The sequence below is a fragment of the Manacus candei genome, unplaced genomic scaffold (genome assembly GCF_025592945.1).
Source record: "Manacus candei isolate 608988 ecotype Guabito, Panama unplaced genomic scaffold, ASM2559294v1 h1tg000011l, whole genome shotgun sequence".
Lineage (NCBI taxonomy): Eukaryota > Metazoa > Chordata > Aves > Passeriformes > Pipridae > Manacus > Manacus candei.
Window position 1 is genome coordinate 13,793,462 of NW_026138059.1, and position 13,780 is coordinate 13,807,241.

Here is a 13,780-nt window from a genome sequence, read left to right on the forward strand (position 1 = left end):
AAAAAAGAAAACATTGACTTTCCATTGAGTAGTTCAGGTATTCGAATAATTTTACATCCCACTTGTATCTTTCTTTCTTATCCAGACTGTATTTCTGGATAGACCTTCAGGTCCTGAAAAGTGGGTGGAATATGAGCTCAGTAGCTCTGCTTTCTCCCCATGAGGAACCATGTTATATGAGGGAACAGCTCCCAGCTGCTGTCTCACTGCCCCAGCTGCTGTCTCACTGCTGCTCCCCCGCGCTGTATAAACACCGCTGTTGGTGGATCATGGGCTGCAGGGTCTTTGGTGGTGTTACCATCCTTGTTTCTCAGTCTGTGCTGTATGAAGCAAAACACAATTCTAAATGACCATGGAGGTTGTCGAGAGGTGAGGGACAGGTTCTCAAAGACAAAGACACTTCAACTAAAGAGACGTGCAGCTCTCAAGGGAGCAGTTTCCAAATGCTTTGGAAACACCTCGGTAGATGCTACTCAACACTTCAGGCCTCTAAACACATTCAATATCTGGTCTCTCAGAGAGTTTCCTCTTGGAGTTCTGTATGTTCACCTTATCACATTATTGCTCAATCCTCTGAGCCAGACTATACAATTACTGAGAGGCTGCAGATGGCTACCAGGACAAGCCTTCAGGACACAAAACAAGAATTAAAATGTCTGCGGCAAAGCTGTACAGGTGAAGTTGCATGTTTGGGCTTGAGATTGTCTAACAGCTCGTTTCCACATAAGAGAGGTTCTGTACTCTTCTCCCTGTCCTGGTTCTGCCTTGGCCCTCCTCCACTTAAGTGCACTGGCTTGTGTTTTCTGACTCTGCACCAAGCCAATTCAATTTACTGGAACTGAGAAGAATATTAAACTGGAAAAAAGGTGAATCGTTTGTGATGGCATATGGAGTTGACTCAAAGCATGAATGTATTGAAGACCACCAAAGCTAATGCAAAAGATGGGACAGGATTGTGTGATTGGGTCTGAGAAAGGAAGAGGAGGAAAAGGAAACGAGAACTTTATAGCAGTGTCAAGCTGGTTAATGTGCTTTGTGGTAAAGTGCCACCACCCCTGAATAACAACTGGCCAAATTCTGTTCATGAACAGTTCACCTCCAGCATCATCCTGCATATACATGTTATCTTTGTTTGTCATTATGGATTTGTCTTTCACAGAGTGGGTATAAGTGTATAAAGCTGGGATTGCAATATGACAGATCAGCCAGTGAGACATCAGAGGGCAGATGGTCAATAATATTGGCATATTTTGTAAGCTTGTCTCTCCACTTCCTCCAGGAGATGACAACAATCTCTCTTGCCATCTCCATGGGACCTAGGTAGGCTTTCTTTCTCCTTTTTCCCCCCCCCCAATTTGTTTGTTTAGCTGGGTTTTTTACCTATCATAAATTCTGGAAACAGATCAACTTTTCATCTTATTCTCAAAAATCTGTAGAGAAGCAAGATAGCAAATAAATAAATAGCAATGAAATGTACTGCCCATGAAAGATTTAACATCATTCAGTCGGAGGAAAAGGAGGGAAACTAATGAGTGGCAGCAACTAGTTATCACTCCAGCATTTCAAAGTTTTTTCCAGATCAAATGAAGACATCTTCTGTTTCTATTGAGGTCAAAGACAATATTTCCATTGGCTGCAGCTGTAGTTTTAATCCCTTAAGTTTTGAACAGTCCTGTCTTTCAACCTAAAATAAAAAAGTACGACATTCTTTCAAAATTGGGTCAGTTGTCTGATGTGTGGATTCATCATTCATTTTGACATTTATCTGATTGTATTCTCATTCTTCTGTTGAGGTTAGCTTAAAAGAGAAGGCACCTCCCAAACTATCCTCCCTTGAAATGTCATCTGAGGCTTTCTTTTCTACTTTTTAAGCTCTGTGGGAAGTACAGATTCATCTCCATTAAAAACAAAACAGAGCAAGAACAACTCATGTTCCTCATACAACAGTGTCTTGGGGTGAACATGGCAATGACTCACTGTTGCCTTTGGCACCTTGCTTTGGCCAGGCAGGTGCAGCAGGCAGCTATGTGGGAGCTTTGGATGTGTGACAGCAAAAGGACAATACATGCCAAAACACTGACAGCCCCAGCTGTTGGGGAGCAAGGCAGATTCCTTGGACATAAACTACAGAGGGTAGCCAAGACATCCACACAGGGCTGAAGATACAACACAGGACCTATTGGATTCTCATTCCCTCTGTGTTGGTGGCTAGGGGCTGGTGGGATGTGCTAGAGTACTCAAGAGGGCACCTACACATGAAAACCTACGTCTTGGTTGAAGATCCCTGGAGCTGGTGTGTTAAGAAGTCATGGGTGAAGGAGTTAACCCACACAGAGAGCATACTTGCTGGTTTTCCTGAACAGATTCTCCTCTGAAACCTTTAAATGGAGTATGGTTTACACTTAAACTTCTTCTTTTTTTTTCTTTTTTAAGAAACAAGCTATTTGTGCTGCTTTTTTTCTTTGGAATAGCATATTGGACCTCTTAGCAACCTGAAGGTCGATGTTCCCATGTTGTAGTTGCCACTGCCTTACAGGCAGCTCTCAGCCCAGTGCTTCTGGTCTTACAAACACATCACTCATGTTGCCTCCTGGGAAACTGGAGGAATGGTCCACCTTCAAGAGGACAGACTAACCAAAACTCAAGGACAAATCTGTCCTTCAGGTGGACAAATGTCCTTTGAAGAGAGGAGTCCATTCTTCTTTGTGTGTGCATGTGGGCATTGGATACAGTGGTCAATCCTGGGATAGATAGGGAATTTCAGGCTTTCAGCTTCATATTTCCTATCATACCTTCAGGTACTGTACTGTGCAAACATATCCTACACTCAGTCAGCCTGAGGACATCTGTGTAACTGTGCCCAGCGAGAGTAAAAAGTGTATATTTTCTGTGGTTGAGCTGAAACATATTGCTCTATGAAAGGCTCGCTTTTAGGGTTGAGTGAGGAACTTTCAAGGAGGGTAGGAGTACTGCCACAGTAAATGCAGCTGGGCATGGCTCTGTCACACAGCCTAGGGACACAAGATCAGAAAACTAGATTTTCACAGCTTACTTAGTCTGCAATTTTTAGTTTACTATCTTGGATTACTGAGTCATGAAACTCAGCTGCAGTTGTGTTGAACTTTAAGAATAATTACATAAAATATTACATTTTTAATTTCCTATTCAGACCTGTACTGGGAATGAGTTCAGTAAACAAAAGAGGGTGCAGAAGATCAGTGCTAATAAAAATCCTGCCTACATTCTCATTAAGAAATCTCTCCTGTGTAGTGAACGAAGTAGGGATCTCTTGAAAGGAGCATGATGCAGTTGTATCATTAAAAAAGTGTATCATAGTACATGCACAACAGGATATCACATTAAAGGCAAGCTTAATTCTGGCATTTCATGGCATTAAAGGGAATTACTTTGCTGTAATAATTTTCTTTCAGTGCAGGGCCATTTTTGCCTGAGTGGTGTGTGTGAATAACCTCCTAGCTATACAAAAAAGGGAAGGTGAAAATGTACACACCACGCATGTTGGCATTTTTGCATTCATCAGCAAGTTAAGCTGTTCTTGATTCATAGCACTGTCCTCTGCCCTTTGAACTTCTGCACTCAGAGATAGGCTACCTTCCCCAGGGAATCAGTCCCAAAAGGATGCTAAGACACCTGTGTTCCCACTGCTTTTCACACTTTTTATGCTGATAAAAGACACTTGTTTATTCCCAGCTCCAGAAGAATTTGAGATGAACAGAGCACAGAACTGTCTGGCCATTTGCTCTTCATCAGTTTTTTTTGCTAAGTGTGTATCTAGTGCTGATCCATTGGCTCTGTGCTGATCTTTGCCTTGGAGTCTTCATACGAGCATGAGGCTGGCCCAGCTGCACCACTGCAGTGTGGGGATGGCACATCTGTCAGACCCTGCTTGGTTCAGAAACCTCCACAGACTGGAGGAGGAGGGCCTCCTGAGAACTTCCATCCCATATTTGTTGTCCTTGGAATTTGAGGAGTTTCTTGTTTAGTCCAACTTTTACCTCTCCAAATGGGAAATTTTTCATCAAATTCATAGCTGCTGAAGAGCTTCCCGAAGGACCAGCTGTAGTTTTGCTAACCTAGGAAACATGGCACATTACCCATCTGCTCACGTTCTTGACAGCAACTGAAGCCCCCACATCTCCCCCCCAAAAAGAAGGAGTATTTCCTGTCTTTTCTTATTCTCATCAATGACAACCATTTTTGTCAATATTTTCTAGTGGTGGGCACTCTTAGTGATATCACTGCTGAAAAATTTCAGCTGTATGAAAGTCTTGCAAAGCCATATGAAGCACTTTAGGTGAGAGCTCCTGGATGTTCTTTCCTGTAGATGCTGCTGCCAGTTATGTATTTGGTACCAATCAGAAAACACTAAACAGAACTCAGTCAGAAATTATTTTTTTCTGTCCTGATTTTATCATTGAAATGCTCTTTTTCCCTACAGAATATAATTTCATTTTCCCCACTATAAAATGAAGACAATAGCGGCTACTCAGTAGCATATTACACTTGTATTTGTGAAGGAAGCAAGTTTCTGCATCTCAGATTTCTGCATTTAATAAGTTGTCCCACTTGCACACCAACTTCTTCAAGACCTACAGAGCCACTCAGTAGCAGAATCCAAAATAGAATTAAACCTGAGAGAGGAATCAGAAGATAGAAATTGTCCTAGTTGATGGGGAAATGTTTGATTGACTGCACTAAGGGTGCATTTTATTTTAAATATTCTAATGCTTTTGAAATACTAAAGGATCTAAAAATATAAACTGCAACTTTGAAATGGAACATTGTTATTTGTGGAGATGATACCAAAAATAACTAATTGCCAAAAATCCAGAGAAATATTTTGTTGCCTTTGGTCAGCAAGCACTGAACAAATAGAAGAGCTCTCCTGGATCAGGCTGCACATTAATTACTGACCCATCAGTAGGGTCTGTGCTTCTGAAAGTTTAACACCCCTACTTTATAACAAACCCGTAAGCTTCTGTATTTTAGCAAATACTGACCACATTCCCTGTTCCTTCTGTCAACCTGACCAATTCCATCTGAACTAAGTAGCTGTTCTCATGCTCCCCTAAAATCTTTGCTTTCTGCCTCAATCTCAGACTACTTGGAGTTGAAAATGGTTACAATTTGTGGATGTGTTTCTTTGTAGTTGTTTGGCCACACTATGGTTATACATAATCAATATAGTATGTTTGTTTATCATGGTAAGCTGCATCAATACGTGGCAACAGTGCTATGAAAATCAGGTCTCCAATTCCTTGGTAGTCAGAGGCCCAATGTGATGCTATTTGGAATCATCTAAAAGGATCAAATATTCTTTAAGAAAATAAATAAGCAGATCCTTTTTATCAGTTCATTTTAGTTTTCTGTTGATGTATCACCAAATGAAGCCAGAAAGATAAGGAATTCTTTTTTCAGAGAAAATTCATCCATATCTTATCTTTATAAGACTTTGGCTGGTCTCCATCCTTGAGCAATGCCATGTTATTTCTCTGAGCTAATAAAAAGATCAGTGACTCAGCATCTGTAGCTTGCAATTCAAAATCAGGGGAAAAGTTTGGACAGCATGTCAGCATTTCATCCTAATGTTAATGTGTTATCTTTATGAGAGACCAAAGGGCAGCCTTCTGGAATGCAAATAAATGAATACATTTAGCCTTAATTGTTTTTAGGTTCTCTGCTTATTTTCCAGATGGCACCTGTTCTTCCTAAATGACTTTAATTCCTCATTTGGATTGTCAGATCAAATTTGCCACAAACTTTGCCACTTTCCAACCAAAACTGGTAGGAAACATTCTAAAACAGAAAAGGGATAATTGTGGCAAGCAATATTTTTTCTTTTGGCTGGTGATTTGGTTTATTGTAATCCTCTGCACTATAAATTATTTCCAAAAGCTCCAAGTGGAAGATGCAGATGTAAACAAAACTTTGGTACTCCAGAGAGCACAGCTTGCATGGGAGTTTTATGAGAGTGAAATAGTTTCAGGAATTAAACTCAGGTGACTTTCTTTTAAGTGCACTTATGTTTGTGGAGAGAAGAGATACATAGCCAGAGGAGGCAGCCTCAAAGTATTTGTGTGGACGAATGCTTTGCATTGTTCCATGTATTCACTGCACAGGGCCAGACTGGCCCAGGAACCCTCTTGGGGGAAGAGCACCGTGTCTGGGTCTCTCTTGACCATGTCAATGAACAGCACACATGAAGGTGCCTCTTACATTTGTCATGGTCTGATACAACTCAAATCTACTAATTAATTTGTCAAGTTGCTTAGTCACTACCAAGCAAAAACATAATTGAAATAATGACACAAAATGCTCTCTATATACGTTTATCTATGTCACATAATAAAAACAGAAGTTGTTAGTAACCTGTTTCTAGATTTGCTGAATGTCCCTAGTCTCAGCCTTTGCCATGTCTCATGTGTCATGTGTGCTTCTATGATCTGAAAGGTCCCAGTACTTTCTGTCCAGGCATAGAATCATAAAATCCAGGAATATGCTGAGTTGGAAGGCACCCATTAGGATCATCGAGTCCAACTCGATGCGCAGGCCCTGTGCAGGACACTCCAAGAGTCACCCCATGTGCCTGAGAGTGTTGTCCAAACACTTCTTGAACTCAGACAGGCTTGGTGCTGTAGCCAGCTCCTTGGAGAGTCTGTTCTAGTGCTTGATCACCCTCTGGGTGAAAAACCTTTTCTTGATACCTAACCTAAATCTCCTCTAACTCAGCTTCACTGTCACTGGTCACAAGAGTGAAGAGATCAGTACTTTCCCCTTTGCTTCCCCTCACGAGGATGATCTGTTGGCCCCATTTCACATAAGTAAACTTGCTAGCAAACCAATAACTTTATATTAGCATGATATATTAAGCATGAAACACCTACAGCCACGTGGCACTAGGACAGACTGTCATTGCACAGCTCTTCTATGCTGTCAGCAGAAGAAAGCCAATGCTCCTTGACCAGGCTAACAAGAAACGCTATCAAAGACACTGAAGATTGTCTTCATTTTATTAAACTGAATGTCTTACTAACACATTATAAGGAATATATTATTTTTTCTATTTTTTCTTGTGTTTGTAATCTTAATTGCCACAAAATAGTGGTTTTCTGTGACTCTCAGTGGACTCAGCAACTTGGACCTGTGGGCCAGTTCCCTGAGATTTAGAAGATGCTCCTTTGCCCATGTTACTCTCTCATGCCTCTGATCCTGTCCCATTCATCCCTCCATGAAAGAAACCCTGGCCACTGGGCTGGGGCTCCAAGGAAATTTGCTGAAAGATTGATCTTTCATGAGGAACTGCCAGATTCATTGGAAATGTTTTGTAGGCACACACTGGTTTTGTTCAGTGTGACAAACCAGAGAGGTCTCCCTGGAACTTGTCAGGTCACAGCTGGTGGGCTGGGGTGGGGAGCAGGACACAGCCTTGCTGAGCTCTCTGCCCATAAGCGGCAGCTTGGGCTTTCTGCAGCAGAGCTGGAAGAGTGGTAAGTGTGAGATTCTCAGCTTTGTGTGAAAATTCGGCAGGTCTGTGCTTGGATCCAGAGGGGTGAGACCACGAACCTGGCTGCTCCAGCTCACCCTGCCAGTCCCACCAAAGAACAGGCAGTGTGCCCTGAGGGCTGCCACAAGGCTCCCATGCAATGTGGGCAGCTGACTGCTTAGTTTAGTTTTTCAAAAACCTGGTGACTTTTCTGAAGCAAATACTTTCAGGGCCTCCTCTCCTGGCATTTTCAGTTTACAATCCTGTTCAAAACAATGGCTGCTCTTTGCAGACTCTATGACTTATGCCGCCCAGTTGCAGAAGCGGTCATGTGCTCTCTGCATTCATGGAAAAAAGGCTCAAAAGGATTGCTCTGCTAGGTCTGAGAAGTTGATTCAGGGATAGGAATTGTATTTTTAAGCTGACATTAGGCAGCATTGGTGCTAAAAGATGTAGCACTGCATCCCTCACCTGCACATACTTACCCTCTCCCTTGAGTTTGCACAAGCCTGATCTGAACAACAGATGAATTAATCCAGGTGAAATCTCAGCCAGTGGGAACAAAAACACAAGCTGTAATCTAGTTTGCAGTCGTGGTGTGGTCTTCCATCCAGCCACATGGACATGTGTGCCGACAGGAGGCTGGAGGGGAGGGAGACAGCTAGTCTCTGCAGGAGACTGGGGAGGAGGATGCAAGGCGGTCTCTGGGAGCTTGTGCTTTCTCACAGGATGAGGTTACATGGGATGGCTGAGCCTGGGGGCAGCTGTTACATGGGGACAATGACATCTACCTCCAGCAGAGCTTTGTGAGACTTGTGATCCTTACTTCCCCGTGCTGGGATGGTGCACACATGAGCACCAAGCCCCACACCACTGCAGGATGGAAGTGCTGGAGCAGCAATCATGCCACCTCTGAGCAGGAGCCCTCAGACAGGATTCTCTGTGCAGTCACCATAATTGCAGTAATGAGCATGTGGCAGCCTGGGCTGAGTATGTGAAATGGTGTGTAGGAGATGCTGGAAGGTACCCCCCTCCCAGCTGTCCTGGGATTTCACTCATGAGGTAAGTCACGAGCATTTATTGTACAATTATATGTTCAGGGCACTTTTTCACAATGAAGTTGCGTAAAACAGACTTTTTTTTGTGCGTTGAGAAATCAATTCTGAGTTATGGACCACTTCTGCATCTGCACAGGAGCCCTTAGTAGGCATTTTGCAGGCTAGCTCCAGGCTTGAGGATACAGAGGCATGTTTCTCAGGCTGTCCTCAAAAGAGGGCATGTGAGAAAAAGTTTCAAGGTCCTTTACTAGTTAATGGTTGTTTTCTCTGTTTTGCAATACAGAACAACTAAATATTCTCATCTTGTTGAAACCAATATATCTTGTGTGATTTTCTTTCATCTTCTTTCTTTCATCACCTTCTTTCTTTATCTGTGACTGAAAAAATATACATTAATTCCTAGAAAAGCTTGCAAAACTCCGAAAGGTAAGTGAACTAATTTCACCTTTGTGGAACAGGTCAACTTGTTGGTGCTTGTTCTCAATGTGCAGTGGTTTTATCTGCTGAGAAGATAGTGGTGAAACCAACACTGAGGTGCTTTGCTCTAACAACTCACACATGTACAGGGGCTGTTGAGCAGATGGAGAGAGCTCTTAAAGTGGCAGAGAATGGCTTGGAGACTAAAAAACCTGCTGTATAGAAACTCAAAATTTTTTAAAGCTATTATGGGAATAAGTGGAATTTTCTGAATTTATTTTTCAAAGAAAAAAAGTTGTCTCAATTTGGGACTTGCTGTCTTTTTCCATATATTCTCTACTTTAATGAGCAGCTGTGAATTTTATGTAGGAACTATTCGGTGCAGCTTTATACAGTTTATTAGGTGGGAGATCAGACTTTAAATATTTAAACCAGATTTACAGGCATGGAAACTAGAACAGACTGAGTGACACAACAAATAATTTATTCATTGAATGTAGCATCTTCCTTTGAGGAAATATGCAGAAATGTATTTTTGTTTTCTCACTCTTCTCATTGGGAAGATTTTTTTGATTTTTCAGCCTAGCATCCAGATGAAGGAAGACTTCAGTGATCACAATGTCCACCCATCTGTCCCACTCTGGAAACTTTTAAACCAACTGCCACACTTTAATATCATGCAGTAGTGTGACACACAGCTCAAAAGCATTAGGATAGGATTCATTAAGTTAAATTTAGACTTGTACAGTATCAATGTCTTCATCTCAGATAGTCACCTTAGGTTGTCCTTACAGTTAGTGTATACCAGCTGGTATATTTAACCATGATTCAAGTGACCTGATTTAGATGTCTATTTTGGGATGGGATGAATCATGGACTAAGAGTGACTTTCTCTCTTTTCTGCTTAGTTAAGATCGGCTGAAATGAAGAACAGTGTAATAGTGGAATTTTCTGCACAATTTTTGAAGACTGACTCTATTTAAGAAAGGAAATTTAATGAGGCAAAGCTGGAGTGTGTGTTCACCAGCAGTGGTGGGGCCAGTCACTGTGGGTATCAGCTGCCAGCCAGCACACACCCCTTGTCAGGGAGTGGAGGGAGATCATGCTGCCCTTCACCTAGGTGGCATTTAGAGATCATGAGAAGAAAATGAGTGTGCAGCCAAGGTGAAGAGAAAGTCATAAAGAGCTTTAGGGTCAGGAGAGGTTATTGTGTTGGGCAGGTAAGAAAATAAGACACTAGTTCAAATAAACAAGGCTTCACCAGGTTTATTGCTCACAGAAGTAAACGCTTATTCCAGAACTCATCACAACTTTGCATGTTGTGACTGCTCAGATAAAACAACTCTTAAATAATCCTTTCATTATTTAGAGGTCAAGCCCAACTTCTGATCAGCTTATGATGCAACTTAGTAATTTTCCGTTTCCAACATGAAACAAATTTTTAAACATGCACTTTTGGTGCTTTTTTTTCCCCAGAAGCACTCTTCTCTGAAAAAGTCATTATAAACACCTCAAAGTTACCTAATTATTTTCTTTGAAAGTCCTCAGGCTGGCTGAAGTCTTAATCATGGTTGAGTGTTTGCTATACTGAAACTGCTGCCTAAGATCAATTGTTTCTGTTTCCTGTTACTTTCTACCTCATGGCTCTCAGTCCAAGTTCCTCGGTTCAAAGCAATTCTTTGCTGTGCACAATAGAATCTTGGTCAACATGAGTCAGTAAAATTTATGGTAATGCAAGTAAATAAATGAGAATACATTACTGTACTGTTTCTGTCCTGAATGTGTGAAGGTTAGTGGTGTTCCTTCTTAACTGAAGGGTCTGGGAGTTGTTATGACAGTGTCTCTAAAATACACTCACCACTGAGAGGTTGCCTGGTTAAGCTTAGTCACTCGTTTGTGGAAGGAGATTGAGAAGTAGGATGGAGCCATCCCTGCAGAAGGGGCAGTTACGGACAACAAAAGGAGGAAACAAAACTCCAGAAAGGACCACATCTTCTGCTGACACCATGGAATGAAAAGTGTCACCATCACCTAAGTAACCGTGGTAACAATTTGTGCTTTCTCACGGTGACTCTCAGTATCTCATAAGGCAGGGCGTTATTCAAGACTGGCCTTAGTGAAAATGCAGTTGCTCCCACAAGCACATTCTTAGGATCTTAGGATCACTTGTTAATGCATATTTATTTAATAATTTACTTTCTGGGAACAATTGCATTCACATTCACTTTTTTATTATCAGTAAAGCATAACTTATTACCCTGCTTTTCACAAGGCATAACTAAGATAGCAAGTGAGCTTGTTGCTTGCTTAAAGACATGGAGTGGGTCAGTGAGTCATCAGCAGAGCAGTTCAAATGGCAGGCAGGTTTTGTTTGTGTTTCATTCCAGGAAAAACAAAACAAGAATGCGGGCTGGGAGAAAAGACTTCAAAACAAATGAACTGGAATAATCATTCCCAAGCTGATGTTGTCCAGAATGTGGTTCAGAGTCCTACACTGAATGATGAACAGTGAATGCCAGATCATCATTTCATCCTCAAAAGCTTCATTCTCCATAATCTCCAGAAAGGTCACTGTCTGTTGTCTATGATACCTCTTTTTGGGTATCATCATCTTCCTCATGAAACAGCAGAAGGAAGCATGACACATGTGACATCCTTGTTGCCATCCTCTTGGTGAGAGAGCACAGGCCTTCTGGTAATGATGAACAACTCACTCCTCAACATTTTTCAGTCTGACTGCTTCCATTCATGCCCTTGGTTAGAAATACTGACCATTTTTTTTGTCCTCACTTTACTGCTTTTGCTGATGCTGTCACATACTTTCATTCCTGTGTCACCCATAACTACCCTTAACTACTGTTTTTTATCCCTGTACTCTGAAGGAGGGCCATAGGGCTGCCTTCCAGGGACTTCCTTGCAAAACACGAGTAATCCAGAGTTAGGAAGGTTCAAATGCAGTCTCTAAATGCTGAGCTACCTGCGTACACATGTATTTGTTCTGCACCAGCCTGTTAAGGCTTAAGAATGTGAACTGTTGATGGACAGTATTTCAGGTGAGTGAAACAAAGTGTGAGAGCAGCTAAAATAAAAAGACATGACAGCCTCAAAATGAAGCTTCAAGACAACAAAATTTTCAAATGCAGAGAAAAGCAGGTAATATCCAGGTGGAATTCAGTTCAAGGTGGAGGCCCTACATGTGCCTACATGTAGGTATGGATAAAAATATGCTTGCTATTTTTTTTACTATGGAGGCTAGTGCCTTGATTCAGTTGCCTAAATATTGGTGCTTTTGTAAGTATTTCAGAAGTCTGAGACACGGCTGACACTTACAACGTAAGGGAAATCCATGTCCTTTTGGGATGGCTGGATGCCAGACAGGACACTTTCCCAGTGCTCCTGAGCAGTGCTGGACATTTATGTATGAAGCTTGTCTCTAGCCAATACAGTCAACAAAGCCTCAAGGGCAACTCATGTCATTCCAAAGTAGGACTTGTGGGTGACCAAATAAATCACTTCATGTGCCTGAATTGGCTGATTTTGTACTTTTGGCTGTATTGCCTGTAACTGCAGGTTTAACATCTAGTGCATATATAGATGCCTAAATCTCTGCTTTCTGACCTTGGGTTGCCCTGGGTGTTTCAAAGGAGCAGTGGCAGATCTGAAAGCATTTAGGTTACACAGAAGGTAATGCCTGCAACTCCTCAGCTGCATGACTTGCATGATTGATCTGGCCTTTTTTTAAGTGGTCTGCCCTTCCAAAGAGATATCATATGGGAATTCTTTGAACACTTACTTCTCATATGAACAGATCCTGCTTCTGGTAGCATGACCCAAAGTGACCTATCTTCCTGCTCTGCTTCTGCTGGGTGAACCAAACTCTTTTCTGTGACTCACTGCAACAATTTTGATCCAGGAGATAGACATATTTTTTTGTTCAAAGGGAGTTTTGAAAAAGAAGAATTCAAGCTGCCGCTAACAGCTTAGGGTGTTATTTAGTACTCATATAACACCATAAGAGAGCTCTGCATTGAGTTTTATACATGATTTATGATCTTCACTTTCATTTTTTTCAGCTTTGTTAAGATTCCTTTGGAGTCTAAGTGCTTTGCAGTTCACCTGACCAGCAGTTCATCTGTTTATCCTTCAGAAGAGCTGATCTGTTACTTCTGGCAATGTGGCCAAGGTATCCTTTTACCAGAACTTGTTTGACATCAGCAATGAAGCAAAGAGACCCTGAAATGTCACTGATGGCCACTTTTACTGCTTCGGTGCGTTTGCTATTGTTCCTCTGAGTGTGATCTAATGGAAAGCAAAATCTTCTTATTATAGCAAACCATAATTCACTGGCTGAACTCTCAAGTATATGCAATGACCAGCATAACAGCTTCAGAGCAGCAGCTGGGCCAGGAATCTGTTGGCTGCATCATTCTTGCAGCAACATAGGAAATAACTGTTTTTCCCATCTGCTAAATGTCAGTAATTTAAAAAATGTGTTCATACTGCACTGGGATGAAAGCAAAATATGTTCTTGCAAGAACTTTTCCTGAGCTGAGATATCAACATTTAGGGCACCAGTTTGGGAAGCTGAAAAGAAATGTATTCACATACACATCCCTGCAACAGCGGTAAATATTAAATTACGTATTCAAATTGGAACAGCTCTGACAGAGGAGACTGAAAAACTTGATGGAGAGATCATGTATCTGAAACACGCAGACCAAGTTCCTGGTGTGAGCCAAAAAGATGAAAGACACATATATTCCCCAGTCAAGGCTGTATCCTTTTCCCTGTGAAAGAGGGA